Source organism: Phocoena sinus, chromosome 7 (assembly GCF_008692025.1).
Source record: "Phocoena sinus isolate mPhoSin1 chromosome 7, mPhoSin1.pri, whole genome shotgun sequence".
NCBI lineage: Eukaryota > Metazoa > Chordata > Mammalia > Artiodactyla > Phocoenidae > Phocoena > Phocoena sinus.
Window position 1 is genome coordinate 31,018,128 of NC_045769.1, and position 12,824 is coordinate 31,030,951.

At 36.9% G+C, this 12,824-nt stretch overlaps 1 protein-coding gene across 2 annotated transcripts in view; it reads right to left on the reverse strand.

Annotated features, from left to right (window-relative positions):
* PARD3B (par-3 family cell polarity regulator beta) overlaps positions 1-12,824 on the reverse strand; it is a 1,051,931-nt gene that overhangs the window by 399,832 nt on the left and 639,275 nt on the right. The gene's annotated exons all lie outside the window — the stretch shown is intronic.

Consider the following 12,824-nt stretch of genomic DNA (forward strand, 5'->3'; position numbering starts at 1 on the left):
TAAATTAATATAGATTTGTAATAAGTGAAATCTTTTACTGACAAAGATTTGAGAAAACATTTTCCCCAGACTGCCTGGGGCACCTCAATTCTATTAATTTAAAGACAGGTATGAAGAAATTTATGTACATTAAACCTTCAGTGAATAGAATTTCATTCTTTTAAAAATTTCTAGGGCTTCCCTGGTGGCGCAGTGGTTGGGAGTCCGCCTGCTGATGCAGGGGACACGGGTTCATGCCCCGGTCCGGGAGGATCCCACATGCCGCGGAGCGGCTGGGCCCGTGAGCCATGGCCACTGAGCCCGCGCGTCCGGAGCTTGTGCTCCGCAACGGGACAGGCCACAACAGTGAGACGCCCGCGTACCGCAAAAAAAAAAAAAAAAAAAATTTCTAATGCTTTCAGTTCTTTTAACTGGGCTGTTGTTTCTGTATCCACAAAAACTGAAAAAACTCAAGAATCTAGAGCTGTATAATATATAATAAAACTCTTTGAGCATGACAGCAATATATCTAATCCCCAAGGATCAGACTTCTATATATGGACAAAATGGAGCAAAAGGGAACAAACTTACAATTCCTCCTGAAAAAAAATTTCTAAAATAGACAAAACACGAAACAATGGCATTCAAGAGATTAGACATCAGGCAACAGAGGAGAGTGACCCTTGAGAGGTGGAAAACAGGTGGGGTGACTCCTGCCACTGCTCCAGCTTACTGTCTAGAGAAAGTTTCCAGGTTGTGGTGCAGGAAGGGGAACACAGGCAGAGCCCAGGGATATTCCGGCCTGAGGACATGAAGCTGGAGGCCCAGGGAAACCAAGGCAGACAGAGTTTAGGTCAGAGAATTGGAGAGAAGAGAGGAATACAGAAATCTTTCTGAGACCTGCAAAGGATCCCCTCAGGTATTTAATTAATTGATGATGATCACATGCATGTGAGGAAACTACCCAAGACCTGGGACAGAACCGCCCCAAAGGGGAAAGAGCACAGTGTCCAAAGTTTACACAAGGTTGGGAATAAAGTTCCTATTCCCAATACCCAGAGTAAAAAACTTCAAAATTCAGGGGCATCCATTAGAATAGGAAGAAGAATCTTGCTTCAGCAGTGGATAAAATTTTAGATGAACACAGCTCTGATGAAATGGATATGATTTTGAAAGCCACAAATTACCAAGGCTTATATAGGAAGAAAGAGATAATCTAACAGCCCTATAGTTTGTTTTTTAATCGATTTATATTGAAAGTTAAAAACTTTCCCAGAAAGAAAACTCTAGACCCAGCTGATTTCCTGATGAATTCTACCAAACATTTAAGGAAGAAATAATACCAGTTCTACAGAAATTCTTTCAGAAAATTTAGAGGAGGGAATATTTCCCAACTCATTCTATGAGGCTACCATTACCTTGATGTTAATATCAAGCAAAGACGTTACATGAAAGCTACTAACCAATATCTCTCATGAACAAAGAGGCCAAGTTCTAAATCCTTAAGCAACTCTGCATGGATTATCACTTCAATATTCAACAACAGCTGTCCAATATTCACCATATATATATAACTGATTCATTTTGTTGTGAATCTGAAACTAACATACCATTGTAAAGCAATTATACTCCAATAAAGATGTTAAAATAAAAAAAAATATTCACCATATGTCATTGTCTACATTAGTCTATAAAACTCTGGTGGCTCAAGGGTGGAAGCAAGGTGAGTGGAACTCTGCCAACAAGGAGGACCTCTTCCATTTTCCCAAATACGAGACTGGTCTCAGAGTAATAAGCTCCTCCTTCCTTTACCTACAACAGTCAGTCATATTTCATTGACCCAGTTATTATACAAAAGTCTTCCTAAATCTTCCCACACCAACCTAGCACTCCTTTCCTAAGCTATTTCTTTATTTTCTAGACAAGAGCACTACGTGTTTGTGATTTTCCTGGTATTAACTGCTTAAAAATCTCGTTGGACTCTTCTTCGTGTTTCCAGTTGGAGATGTCAATCCATATGTATCAGGCTCCAATTGTGGGCCAAATTCTGTCTTTCCCAGGTCTGAAAAAATATACAGTGGAATCTATAGTACAAATGAAAAAATATTGGAAAACAGTGATGGTGACTAAAAAAATAATACTAGAAGCTAATACCGAGCACTTGTAATATACAAGTTCTACCCTATACTCTTTATAGCTATTAATTCATTTAATGCTCACAGTAACCTGTAAAGATAGCTATTATTATCTTTACAGATAAAGAAACTGCAGCATATCTTGTAAGCGGAGGAGCCAGAGCTTAAACATGGCACTTTTAATCACTCTACTATACTTGTGATGAATCATAGAAGCGTTGTTATATTTTTCAGATTATTGATAACATGAATTAAATGTACGAAAACACTTGACAAACACCCGTATTTAAGAACACTATTACCCTTTTAATTTGAATATGTTATTAATAGAAATCTTTCTATGTTGACCAATATGAACAAGTGTTAGCTATAAATTTGTTTAACATGTTCAGAAATCTACAGTTCTAATAGGTTCAAGCTGAAATAATTCATCTCCATTACACAGATAAGAAATCATCTGTCTGAGTTAAAATCTTGACTTAGATACTTACTGGTTACCTGCAATTTACTTTAACTTTCTGTGCCTCAATCTCATCATATATAAAATGAGGTTGATATTGCTTTCCCTGTAGGTTTAGAGTGAAGATTATTTGTGTAAGTTTATGCAAAATACTTAGAAGATCACATAGTAAGTGCTTAATAAATATCAGTTATTAGATCATTAATGATAAACTAAATAGAGTTAATTTACATTAGATGTTACAGAATAACATGATAGCTAATAATGGGACAGATGTGGATTGAATTCAAGATTTATCAGGCAAGTTACTAAGCTCCTTTAAACCTTAGTTTCCCCATGTGAAAAATGAGATCCAAACACTGTACAAGGAGTTGTGAGAACTGAATGAAATAAAATTTAAAAAGCACTTAGCACAGTTCCAAGTACATGTTTCTCAATAAATGAAAACTTTTGATAAATGGAAACTGAGAGCGGTAAAGGTTGTGAATTTAATGATGGCGGTGGTGCTTATGATTTCACTTGCCTAGGACTATAAAGGAATAGGCAGGGCACAAGGTACTTTCAATTGCTATCTCATGGATAATCCAATACCCACAGCAGGTTTTACCTCCCGGTTTACATGGCTCCCAGTTCATCTTGTAGTGGAAGAAAGGCAAAGGAAATATGGTATTCAGACTACATACATGATTTTATTTTGTGCAGTTATTCTGAAAAAGGAATTCACACAAGGGTAGGATCTTATTTTTTGTTTTTGTCTTTTTTTTTTTTTTTTAACAGACATAAGTTATTCCATTACATCTAAGGCAATTTAAGTACTACAAATTCCCTTGCCATGTTAGGTTGAACATGGTAACTTAACTTTTGGGCTGAATACTATCTACTATTTTTAGTAGGAATACTAATTATTTTAATTGACAATTTGAAATTCTTTAGAACACTACCAAACTATTACAATAAACAGTGTAGAACATCCAAATGGGTGATGGGCATAAAAATTAGGGGTCTTTCTCCAAAATATTCACTGACACAGATGTCTATCTTGAGGACAGAAGATAAATGAATAAGCATCATAGAAAACAGAGGGAACTGTAATGACTTAATTAATAGAATACATTTTACTTAAAAGGCTAAATTGGGAACAATCGTCTTTTATGCACATGCTTAGTGCTGGGAAGTGATTTAAATAACAGTAGCAAGTGAGAAAATGAGGTAAAATTATACACACCACCAAGCTTTTTTAAAAAATGACAAGTGTTATAATTAATACTCAACTTCTTTTATAACTCACATTACCTTAAAGCTACTATAAAGTTTCCTCTCAGGGCTGGAGCTTAAGTCTAGTCATTTCCTGCATATTATTTAGATAGCACAGCAGTTGCAACAGTAGCAACATGAATATGATAGCTATGTCATTTTAAACAAAGAGCTTATTTACAAGAGGTTGAAAATGAGTGAGCCCGGTGTGGGAAAGGTCTATCATTCCAAAATGGTAAGTAAGGTACCAAAAGTGTCAAGTAAGAGAGGGTTGATGGAGCAGGAACCAAAATTTCTTGTTCTGGTTCTAATGACAGATTGTTTTCTCTTCCTTTCTTTCTTCTCCCCACCTCTCCCTCCCTCTCCCCTTTCCTCTTCCCTCCCTCCCTCCCCCCTCCCTTCCTTCCCTCTTCCTTTCCCTACCTGCCTACCTACCTTCCTACCTTCCTTCCTACCTACCTTCCTTCCTTCCTTCCAGTTTCTAGAGCATATTATATTCCCTTTCTTATCCTTCAGTTTCCAAGGATTGGTACTATTTGCTCTTGATTACTTTAAAGAGTTATTATAGTAATTGAAGAGGTATTAGGGAAATGTTGAGTCCTTCTGAAGATGAGATTCACAGACATTTTTTATTACATTCTTAGAGGGCACTGTGGACTTGTCCCTCCTGAGATTTCTCTAGATTTATTTAGATAATGGGATTTCTATTAAGCTCCTGCTTCCTGGCATTCAACTCAAGATCAATGGACACCATTTGATTTAATTACTCTCAGGTTTTTCGTAAGGAGGACACTCTTTGGTTTGGATGTCTGTTAATTTCCTGCTGCGTCCTCTGGTTCAGGAAAACTTGCTCAGGAAACACAGCACCCTGTGGGCCTATGTTTCCAGTTATTTTGGTTGTAGACCTTTGAAGCTAATCAAAGGTCTACGAACTACCCAACACCAGTGGAACCTTTTTAAAAGGTGTGGATAAACACACAGTGCCTTTTGGCTTAATTTCAACGAGGTTCATTGTTAGAGTTGAGAGAAACCATAAAGAAAGAAAATACGGGAAGAAAATCTGTGAAAAATATGGTACTCCGAGAACTTATTAGTGGCAGACATTAAAGTGCATATACTACTTACATATATTGGCTTCCTGGTAGGATATATTTATATTAATATAGTGATCACTTAAAGGTTTTATTCTTTTGTCAAGCCTTCTTATACTCTTCAAATGCATTCTCACTGGGGGAAAATAATCCCCTTGCTTATTGATAGCATTTGATATGAATTTTACAAGTGATTATTAGGGACTTCACTTGCTTAATAAAACTTTGAAGAACAGTGGCAGATTTGGTGAGTTAATGGGCCCCATAGGCTCTTATGCTGACAGGAGATGGTATATTGCCAACATGCACAAATCTCTTCAGATAAAAACTGCCACCAGGTAGTTATTCTTTTTGAGAATGCCAACACTATGTCACGAATGGGGAATATGCAAATGTGTTCAGATTCCCACTACTTCATATTGAGATACTCTGATGCAAAGCAGCATTCTAAAACATGATGCAATGCTGGTCTTTCACATAGACAGCGCTATCTCATTTAACTTTTGATTTCCCTGTCTTTGGCATAATAGAGACCGCAGTTTTGAAGACGATGATTGGCACAATAAAAATCTATCTTCTAATGAGGCCATAAACACTTCTCTTTGGATAGTTTACTAGGAAACTGAATATCAAATAATTCCGCAATGCTTAATGAACTTGTTTCTAAAAGTTGTTCCTTCAGAATTAAAAAAAAATTGATGTACTTGCCAATATTAAGAATCAATTTTCTTCTCTTTTAGCAGATCAGTTTCCGTACCACTGATGGATTTCCAGAATTTCTAAGGAACAGAAACCTGTTTCAAGTTGTAAATTAAGTTCCTTTCTTAGCAACCATGAACTATTACTGCATTAATTTATAGTGTTTTCTTATGTCAATGACTATTTGGCATACTGCTACTCCTTAGGGAGACTTTTTGAGTTTTCAGCGCTATAAATTCTTATGTGTTGAAAAATTCTTCCATCTCTTGGAAAAAAAGCGAAATACAAAAACAAAATAAGGCTTTTGCTGAAAAAGGGGCGAGGTGATCAGTACAATATAATGACATAAATGTTTATCTCACCGTCTCCCCCAAAGCACCCTGTTCATCCCTGGACGTGTTGCTGCTCTGACAATACGCTAATCAGAGCACAACAGCTGAAGTTTTCTTCTAATGTTACAAAGCATCTTCCAGCCAGGCTGCCACAGGACAAAAATGAGGGACCCATTCCCTCATCATTATCCAACTATTCGTATGTTCACAGCTTTTCAGTGATATCCTCAGAATTCCTTTTTTTTTGGCCACGCAGCATCTTAGTTCCCCGACCAGGGATCGAACCTGGGCCCCTTGCAGTGGAAGCACAGAGTCCTAACCACTAGACGGTCAGGGAATTCCCTTTCTTTCTCCATGAATCTTAGGATAGCTTCAATCTAAAGTTAGGAAAATCCAATACTTTCCTTATGTTCTTATACTATTGTCTTTATCTCATTGAAGAGCATTGGAAAACCCAAAACATGCCTTCATAAATTCATTGATTCATTTGTCTTGAATCAACTCAATAAGCACTTTCTTTCTGAAAAGAATCAGACACTCAAGCCTGGGGTTTAATGAGGAGATACAAATAAATAATGTATTGATACAATGTAATGTAATAAATAGTATAATAAAGGAAGAAGGATATGTGTTAAGGATATAGTAGACAGTCACACAGACACGAGGATTCACAAAAATAATAAAGGTTTTTGGCGACTGAGTACTTGAACCAATACACCTGGGACACTTTTTGTTCATGGCAAGGGAGCAGCATTGTAAGAGTGAAAGAGCTCAAGCTTAGCTGTTACAGGGACCTGGATTCTGACACTAATTACATGTGTGACCATGGACTAATTACTTAGTCATTTTCAATCTTACTGAACTTATTTGTAAAATGTAGATAATGCCCCCTACCACAGAGTATGAGACAACCTAGAGGATATAAAAACTTATCTTGGAATCTAGCAGAAGCAAGTGCTTAAAGATGGACTATACCTGCCTTTCACACACCACCACTTCTGCTAGGTGCTCTGCACTCTATCACATCAGAAGTATGTTTTTGAACAGGCCACGCAACTTCATGCATCTGTACAATAGTATGCACATAGCACATGGAATTTCTTCTGACTTACAATGAAAATTCATCCATTCTCCTGCTAGGCAAACATGCTTTAAGACCCCATTCAAATGTCATCTTCTCCAGGTCATCTTCTCATGTCTCCAGGCTGAGTTTCAGGACCAAAGTAATTTGTAAATATCTCAGTTATTTGTGTATGGGTCTCTTTCACATTAAACATGAGCACCTTAAGGAAGGGATATGTCTTGTTTTTCCTTGTTAGCCTGGAATCATGCCCACCCCCTCATAAGTACTCATTAATGTTTGCTGAGTGAATGAATGCAACATTTGAATGAGTAAAGAAAGGAAGCAGCAATTTGGATACATCCATTCAGCAAAATGTTCTAGACCAATGAATGTGAAATATATTCATTGTGGTATACATATGGTTCTATGAATGTTGTAACAAAAATGTGTATAAACCTAGTAAAATTCTTGTGGTGCAATTTGCAGATACTCTCCTGGCAAGGAAAGGGTGACTGGAAGAAGGTGACTGGAATTCGAACCTGGGATAGGTCTAAATAAAGACCACAACATGGTAGAACTGTTTGTTACAAATATAAACTCACTTATATTTTGAATAGTGAACTGTAGAAAAAAATATAATTGGTAGTCTAGTCACAACTCACTGTGTATCTCTAATAAGTAGGTTATTAGTGTTTATGAATTTACTTTTGGGCTTGCTGGCACTCATCTCACCATTGTTCCCCACATGGTAATGACACTTGAATGAGCAACTCATTCTGTGTACAGAAAATATCACATTACATTAACAACAATACTGAATACTTGGTACAGAGGGTACTTCTTTCAGTACACAAATGTTATGAGTTTTCAAAGCTGTAAACAGAGTAAATAGATGTCTTTTTTTTACATCACCATTTCAGACAAAAACAAACAGAAAACCCACTAACTTTAAAAACTGCTTCTACAAAGTATTGAAACATTAAAATATTTATAACATATGTGTAAGATATAACGGACAAAAGTAAAGCAAACACTGTGTATCAACCAATGGGTTTGAGAAAAGAATATTAGTTTACTCAATTTCATTCCTTTCCCTCCTTACTCAGAGGTAACCACAATCCTGAATTTTGTACTGTATCATTTTCTTGCTTTTCTTTAAAATTTTACCACAAATTTGTCCCCAAATAATATTTTAAAAATTTGTATCTTTCATTAAATGATATTGGATTTTGTCACATACTTTGCTGTGTATACTGATGTGATCATACAATTTTTACTTTTCAGTCTGTTAATATATGACTTACAAATGTTTGATTGATTTCAAATTTTAAACCAACTTTGCATTCCCAGGACAAACTCTACTTGGTCATAATCTTTTTTATACATTGTTGAGTTCAACTTGCTAAATTTTTAAAAAGAATTTTATACCAATTTATGAAGAATGTCAATCTCAAGTTTTCTTTCTTCTATGTCCCTGTCTGGCTTTGGTATCATAGTAATGCCAGCTTCATAGAATGAGTTGGGGAAGCATTCCGTCCTCTTTATTTATCTGGAAGTGTTTCTGTAGAATTCCTATTATTTCCTCCTATAGAATTCACCAATAAAGCCATTTGGACCTAGAGTTTTCTTTGTGGGAAAGTATTTCACTATAATTCAATTTCTTTAATAGCTATAGGGATATTCCGACTATTTCCCCTTGTATGAGTTTGTTTGTCTCTTGCAAGTTTTGTCCATTTATAAGTTGTCACATTTATTGTTCATGATATTGCCTTAAAATTCTTTTAATATTTGTAGAATTTATAGTGATGTCCCCTCTCTCAATCCTAACAATGTTCATGTATCTTGTCTTATTTTATTTTGATCAGTCTGGTTAATGGTTTATCATTTTTATTGACCTTCTTAAAAAACTAGATCTTAATTTCTCAAATTTTTTTCTATTGATTTGTATTCTGTTTTTTATTATTTCCCTTCTACTGTTTAATTTGGGTTCAATTTTATTGAACCCTCTTTATTTTCTTAACATGAAAGCTGGCTGAGGTCATTGATTTGAGAACTTCCTCCTTTCTCTAATATAGTTTAATTCTATAAATTATTCTCTTACTGGCATCCCACAATGTTGTTTAATCACACAAATGTTGATATGTACTGTTTTCATTTTCATTCAATTAAAATACTTCCTAATTTCCCTCTTAGTATTTTCCTGATCCACGTGTTATTGAGAAGTTCTTTATTTTCCAAATATTTGTAGGTTTGCCAGCGTTCTGTTTTTGAATTTCATTTTAATTCCACTATAGTAAGAGGGAATATAAGTTGTATGACTTGAATTCTTTAAACATTTTTTTGTGTGTTCAGGAATTCATTGAGATACCTGGATCTGGCTTTCTAGATTTCATTAAATTTGGAAAATTTGTGGCCACTATTTCTTCATATATTTTTTCTCTGTTCACCCTTCTCTCTCATTTGAGCAATCCAATCACACATACTTTAGGCCACCTTGAAGCTGCTCCTCAGGTCACCGTTCTTTGCTCATTTCTGTGTCTTTTTTCTTCCTGTGTTTCAGTTTGTATAGTTCTACTGCTGTGTATTCACATTCACTTATCTTGTTTTCTGCTATTGTCTAATCTGCCATTAATTCCATCCAGTGTATTTTTCATCTCAGACATTCAATTCTTCGTTTCCAGAGGACAGATTTTTTTTACATCTTCCATACCTCCACTTAACATGTTTAATTTTCTTCTAGGCTTTTGAATATATGGAATACAAACATAATAATTTTTTAATGTGTTTGTCTGCTAATTCTAATGTCTGTACCACTTCTAGTTTTAATGATTGATTTTTCTCATTATGTGTCATATTTCCATACTTCTTGGCAAGCATGATAATCTTTTATTGGGTGCTAGATACTGTGAATTTTACCCTTGTTGGGTGCTCGGTATTTTTACATTCTTATAAATATTTTTTCTCTCTTCGGGATATAGTTGAGTTACTTAAAAAGATTTAATCCTTTTGGGCTTTGCTTTTAAGATGTGTCGGTCAGGACTACAGCAGCATTTACCCCAGGCTGACGATGCCCTACTGCAGAAGAAGTGCCTTTATGGACACCTTATACAATGTCCTGTGGATTTTAAGGTTTTCGCAATCTTGTTGGTGGGAACAGGTACCATTCCTAGTCCTGTGTGAGCTCTGGGTACTGTTTCCTGGATCCTTTTGGGACTTATTTTCTCAGCCTTGGTAGTTTCCTCACATACATGCTCTGATCAGTGCTCTGTGTATAATACCCAAGAGAGATTCTCTATATAGTTCTGGAGTTCACTGTCTATGCAGATCTCTCTTCGCTGGTACTCTCCAAACTCTAACCATCTTGCTTTCCCTGGAGTCTCAGCCCTATCTCCTTAATTCAGGTATTTAAAAATGTAATGTGAATCTTGTAACAAGTTTCACAATACGGTACTATTTAATTTCTCTGAAATACGTTGCAAGATAATTCCAATATTTAATAAATTAAAATATCTTGTCCTTACAACCATAGCTTCCTAAATCACAGAGCCAGTGGCCCTAAGACTACTTGAGTAACTATAACCCAAAGTGTAACGGGGAGAACACTGAGCTAAGAATGTGATCAGTGACTGAGGATATTCTTTGAAAGTCTCATTACCTGCTTGCCGCCTACATAAGGGTATGATGAAATCGATTCTGACAATGAGCAATTAAAAAATTTGTTTGGAATACAGGACCACAAAGAGAATGCAGCTAAGCTGGTGGACTGAAAGGAAACCATGTCTAGGCCCAGGGCTATTCCCCTGTCCTGACAGCACACACGCTACCTTCATGAGCAGGTCACATGACTTTCTTCCAAGTGTCCTCATAACCAGACCCAAGGCTTCTTCCATCCCATGACTGAACTTTGGCAAATGCCTCCAACTTGCTCTTGACCTCCCTCCACCTGCTCAACTCTACATCTTATTTACCATACTCCGATTAATCTATGCTAAACATCACTTCCATCATTTCTCTAACCTACTCAAAAACCTTCACTAAATTCACCTGCTTAGAAAATAGTTTCCTTAGTCTTTTATTTAAGGTTTGAACCCTTTTTACCTTTCTCCCTATATTTTCCTCTATTTACCTGTTACTGAAGTCATTTACAGTGATTTCTTGTTTCTTCCTATTTGTCTTTATCCTTAATAGAAATGTCTCAAACCTCTCATATAAAAATACTATATTTCTCCTGGGCCCAGTTCTCCACTATAACCTCCTCTTTGTAGAATACTCTATTTCTGTCTCCCCCAGAACACTTTAGGTTTGCCTCCAAGCAAATATACCCCTTTTTATCCTGTGTTATGTTGATTTGCGGGAAACTTCAATGAAGGCAAAGTTAGTATTTTATTCATCTTCACATCATAAACAGTTACAGATTACAAATGCCCTCAGGTTAGTTGTATGAAGTCTCTCTCTCGCTTTTTTTTAAAATCTATGACAGGGAAAGGACCGTGAGATCCCTCCCAGGAAACTTCTTTCTCGGTGAATTCTTTGGATCTACCCAAGGGTTGGACTATTTCCAGTACTTAGACTATGAAGACTCTCATGTTTCCTAGGCCCTTGGTAAGTATTTCCGTTATCAGCCAGAAATCAATATTGATTAAACCATGGGGGAAAAAAGGGCAGAGGCTACCCTATAAGTCACGCAACAAATGGCCATTATTCACTATGAACCAGTGAAACAACACATCTCTCATCCCACTATTTACAATGTATATTTCCATAGAGTGAGTCTCTCTTTAACAGGGATAAGGAGGAAGGAAACTAAAACTTACTACCAACTTACACGTGTCACAAATCGTGCTAAGCATTTTAATATACGTTATCCCATTTAGTCCTCACAAAAGCTCTGTGAGCACTATTGCCTTCACTTTACAGAGGAGGGAGCTGAGGCTCAGAAGTGTTGTGTCATTAAGTTAGCAAGTGGGATGGGATAGCTGGGAACTGAAGAGTTCCCAACTGCAAAGTATACATTCCTTCTACTATGTGAGTCCAAGTGGTAGGATTTTGCTAATAGCTTTACCATCAAGAACTATACATTTCACTAGTCACCACTACCTCCTAAAGTAGAATTTCATAACCATGTGAAAGGGCAAACAGTGTCTCTTAAAAATGGTTGTTGATGGTCTCAGAAGTAAGAAATAGGGTTGTCATAAGTTGTCTTGAGCCTCATACACCTGGAAATTGTTACCAAGGGGAGGCACTGACTATTGTTCAGACGATGTCAGAGCAGGGGAGAAAGAGAAAAATCCAAGCGACCTCACAGAGAATTTATTGCTCGAACATAGGAATGAAGCAACAGAGAGAACCACAAATGAATCCAGTGTGTGGTCTTGGGACTGAGGGCCACCATTATCAGAAGTTAGAGGGAAAAAATGGCGTAGGATCAGGTCAATAGTCTCGACAGAGTAGAAGCAGCATGGCGTGCCTGGGGACTCACATCTCTCTTTTTCGTCCCCTGCCAACTTCTTGATGCAACCTAAGACAGTATTAGATTTTGGCAGCCAAACTGGCCTATTGTTGGCTCGTCAAGTGTACAGTCAATGAAAATCCTGAAGTCCTTTTTATATTAACTGCTTTAAGCCAGGTCTCTGTCCAACCAATGTCCGTGGAGATCCAGTGCTATGACAGTCATCACGCTGGGCACGGGGACTGTGGACGTGAACAAGACAGTCTCGAGCCGGGCACCAGCAGGGTTTCTACCACACAACTAACCACAAATAGTGAGAGGACTATTAGCAAACCTTCCTGATCAGAGCCACCTTCAGCTGT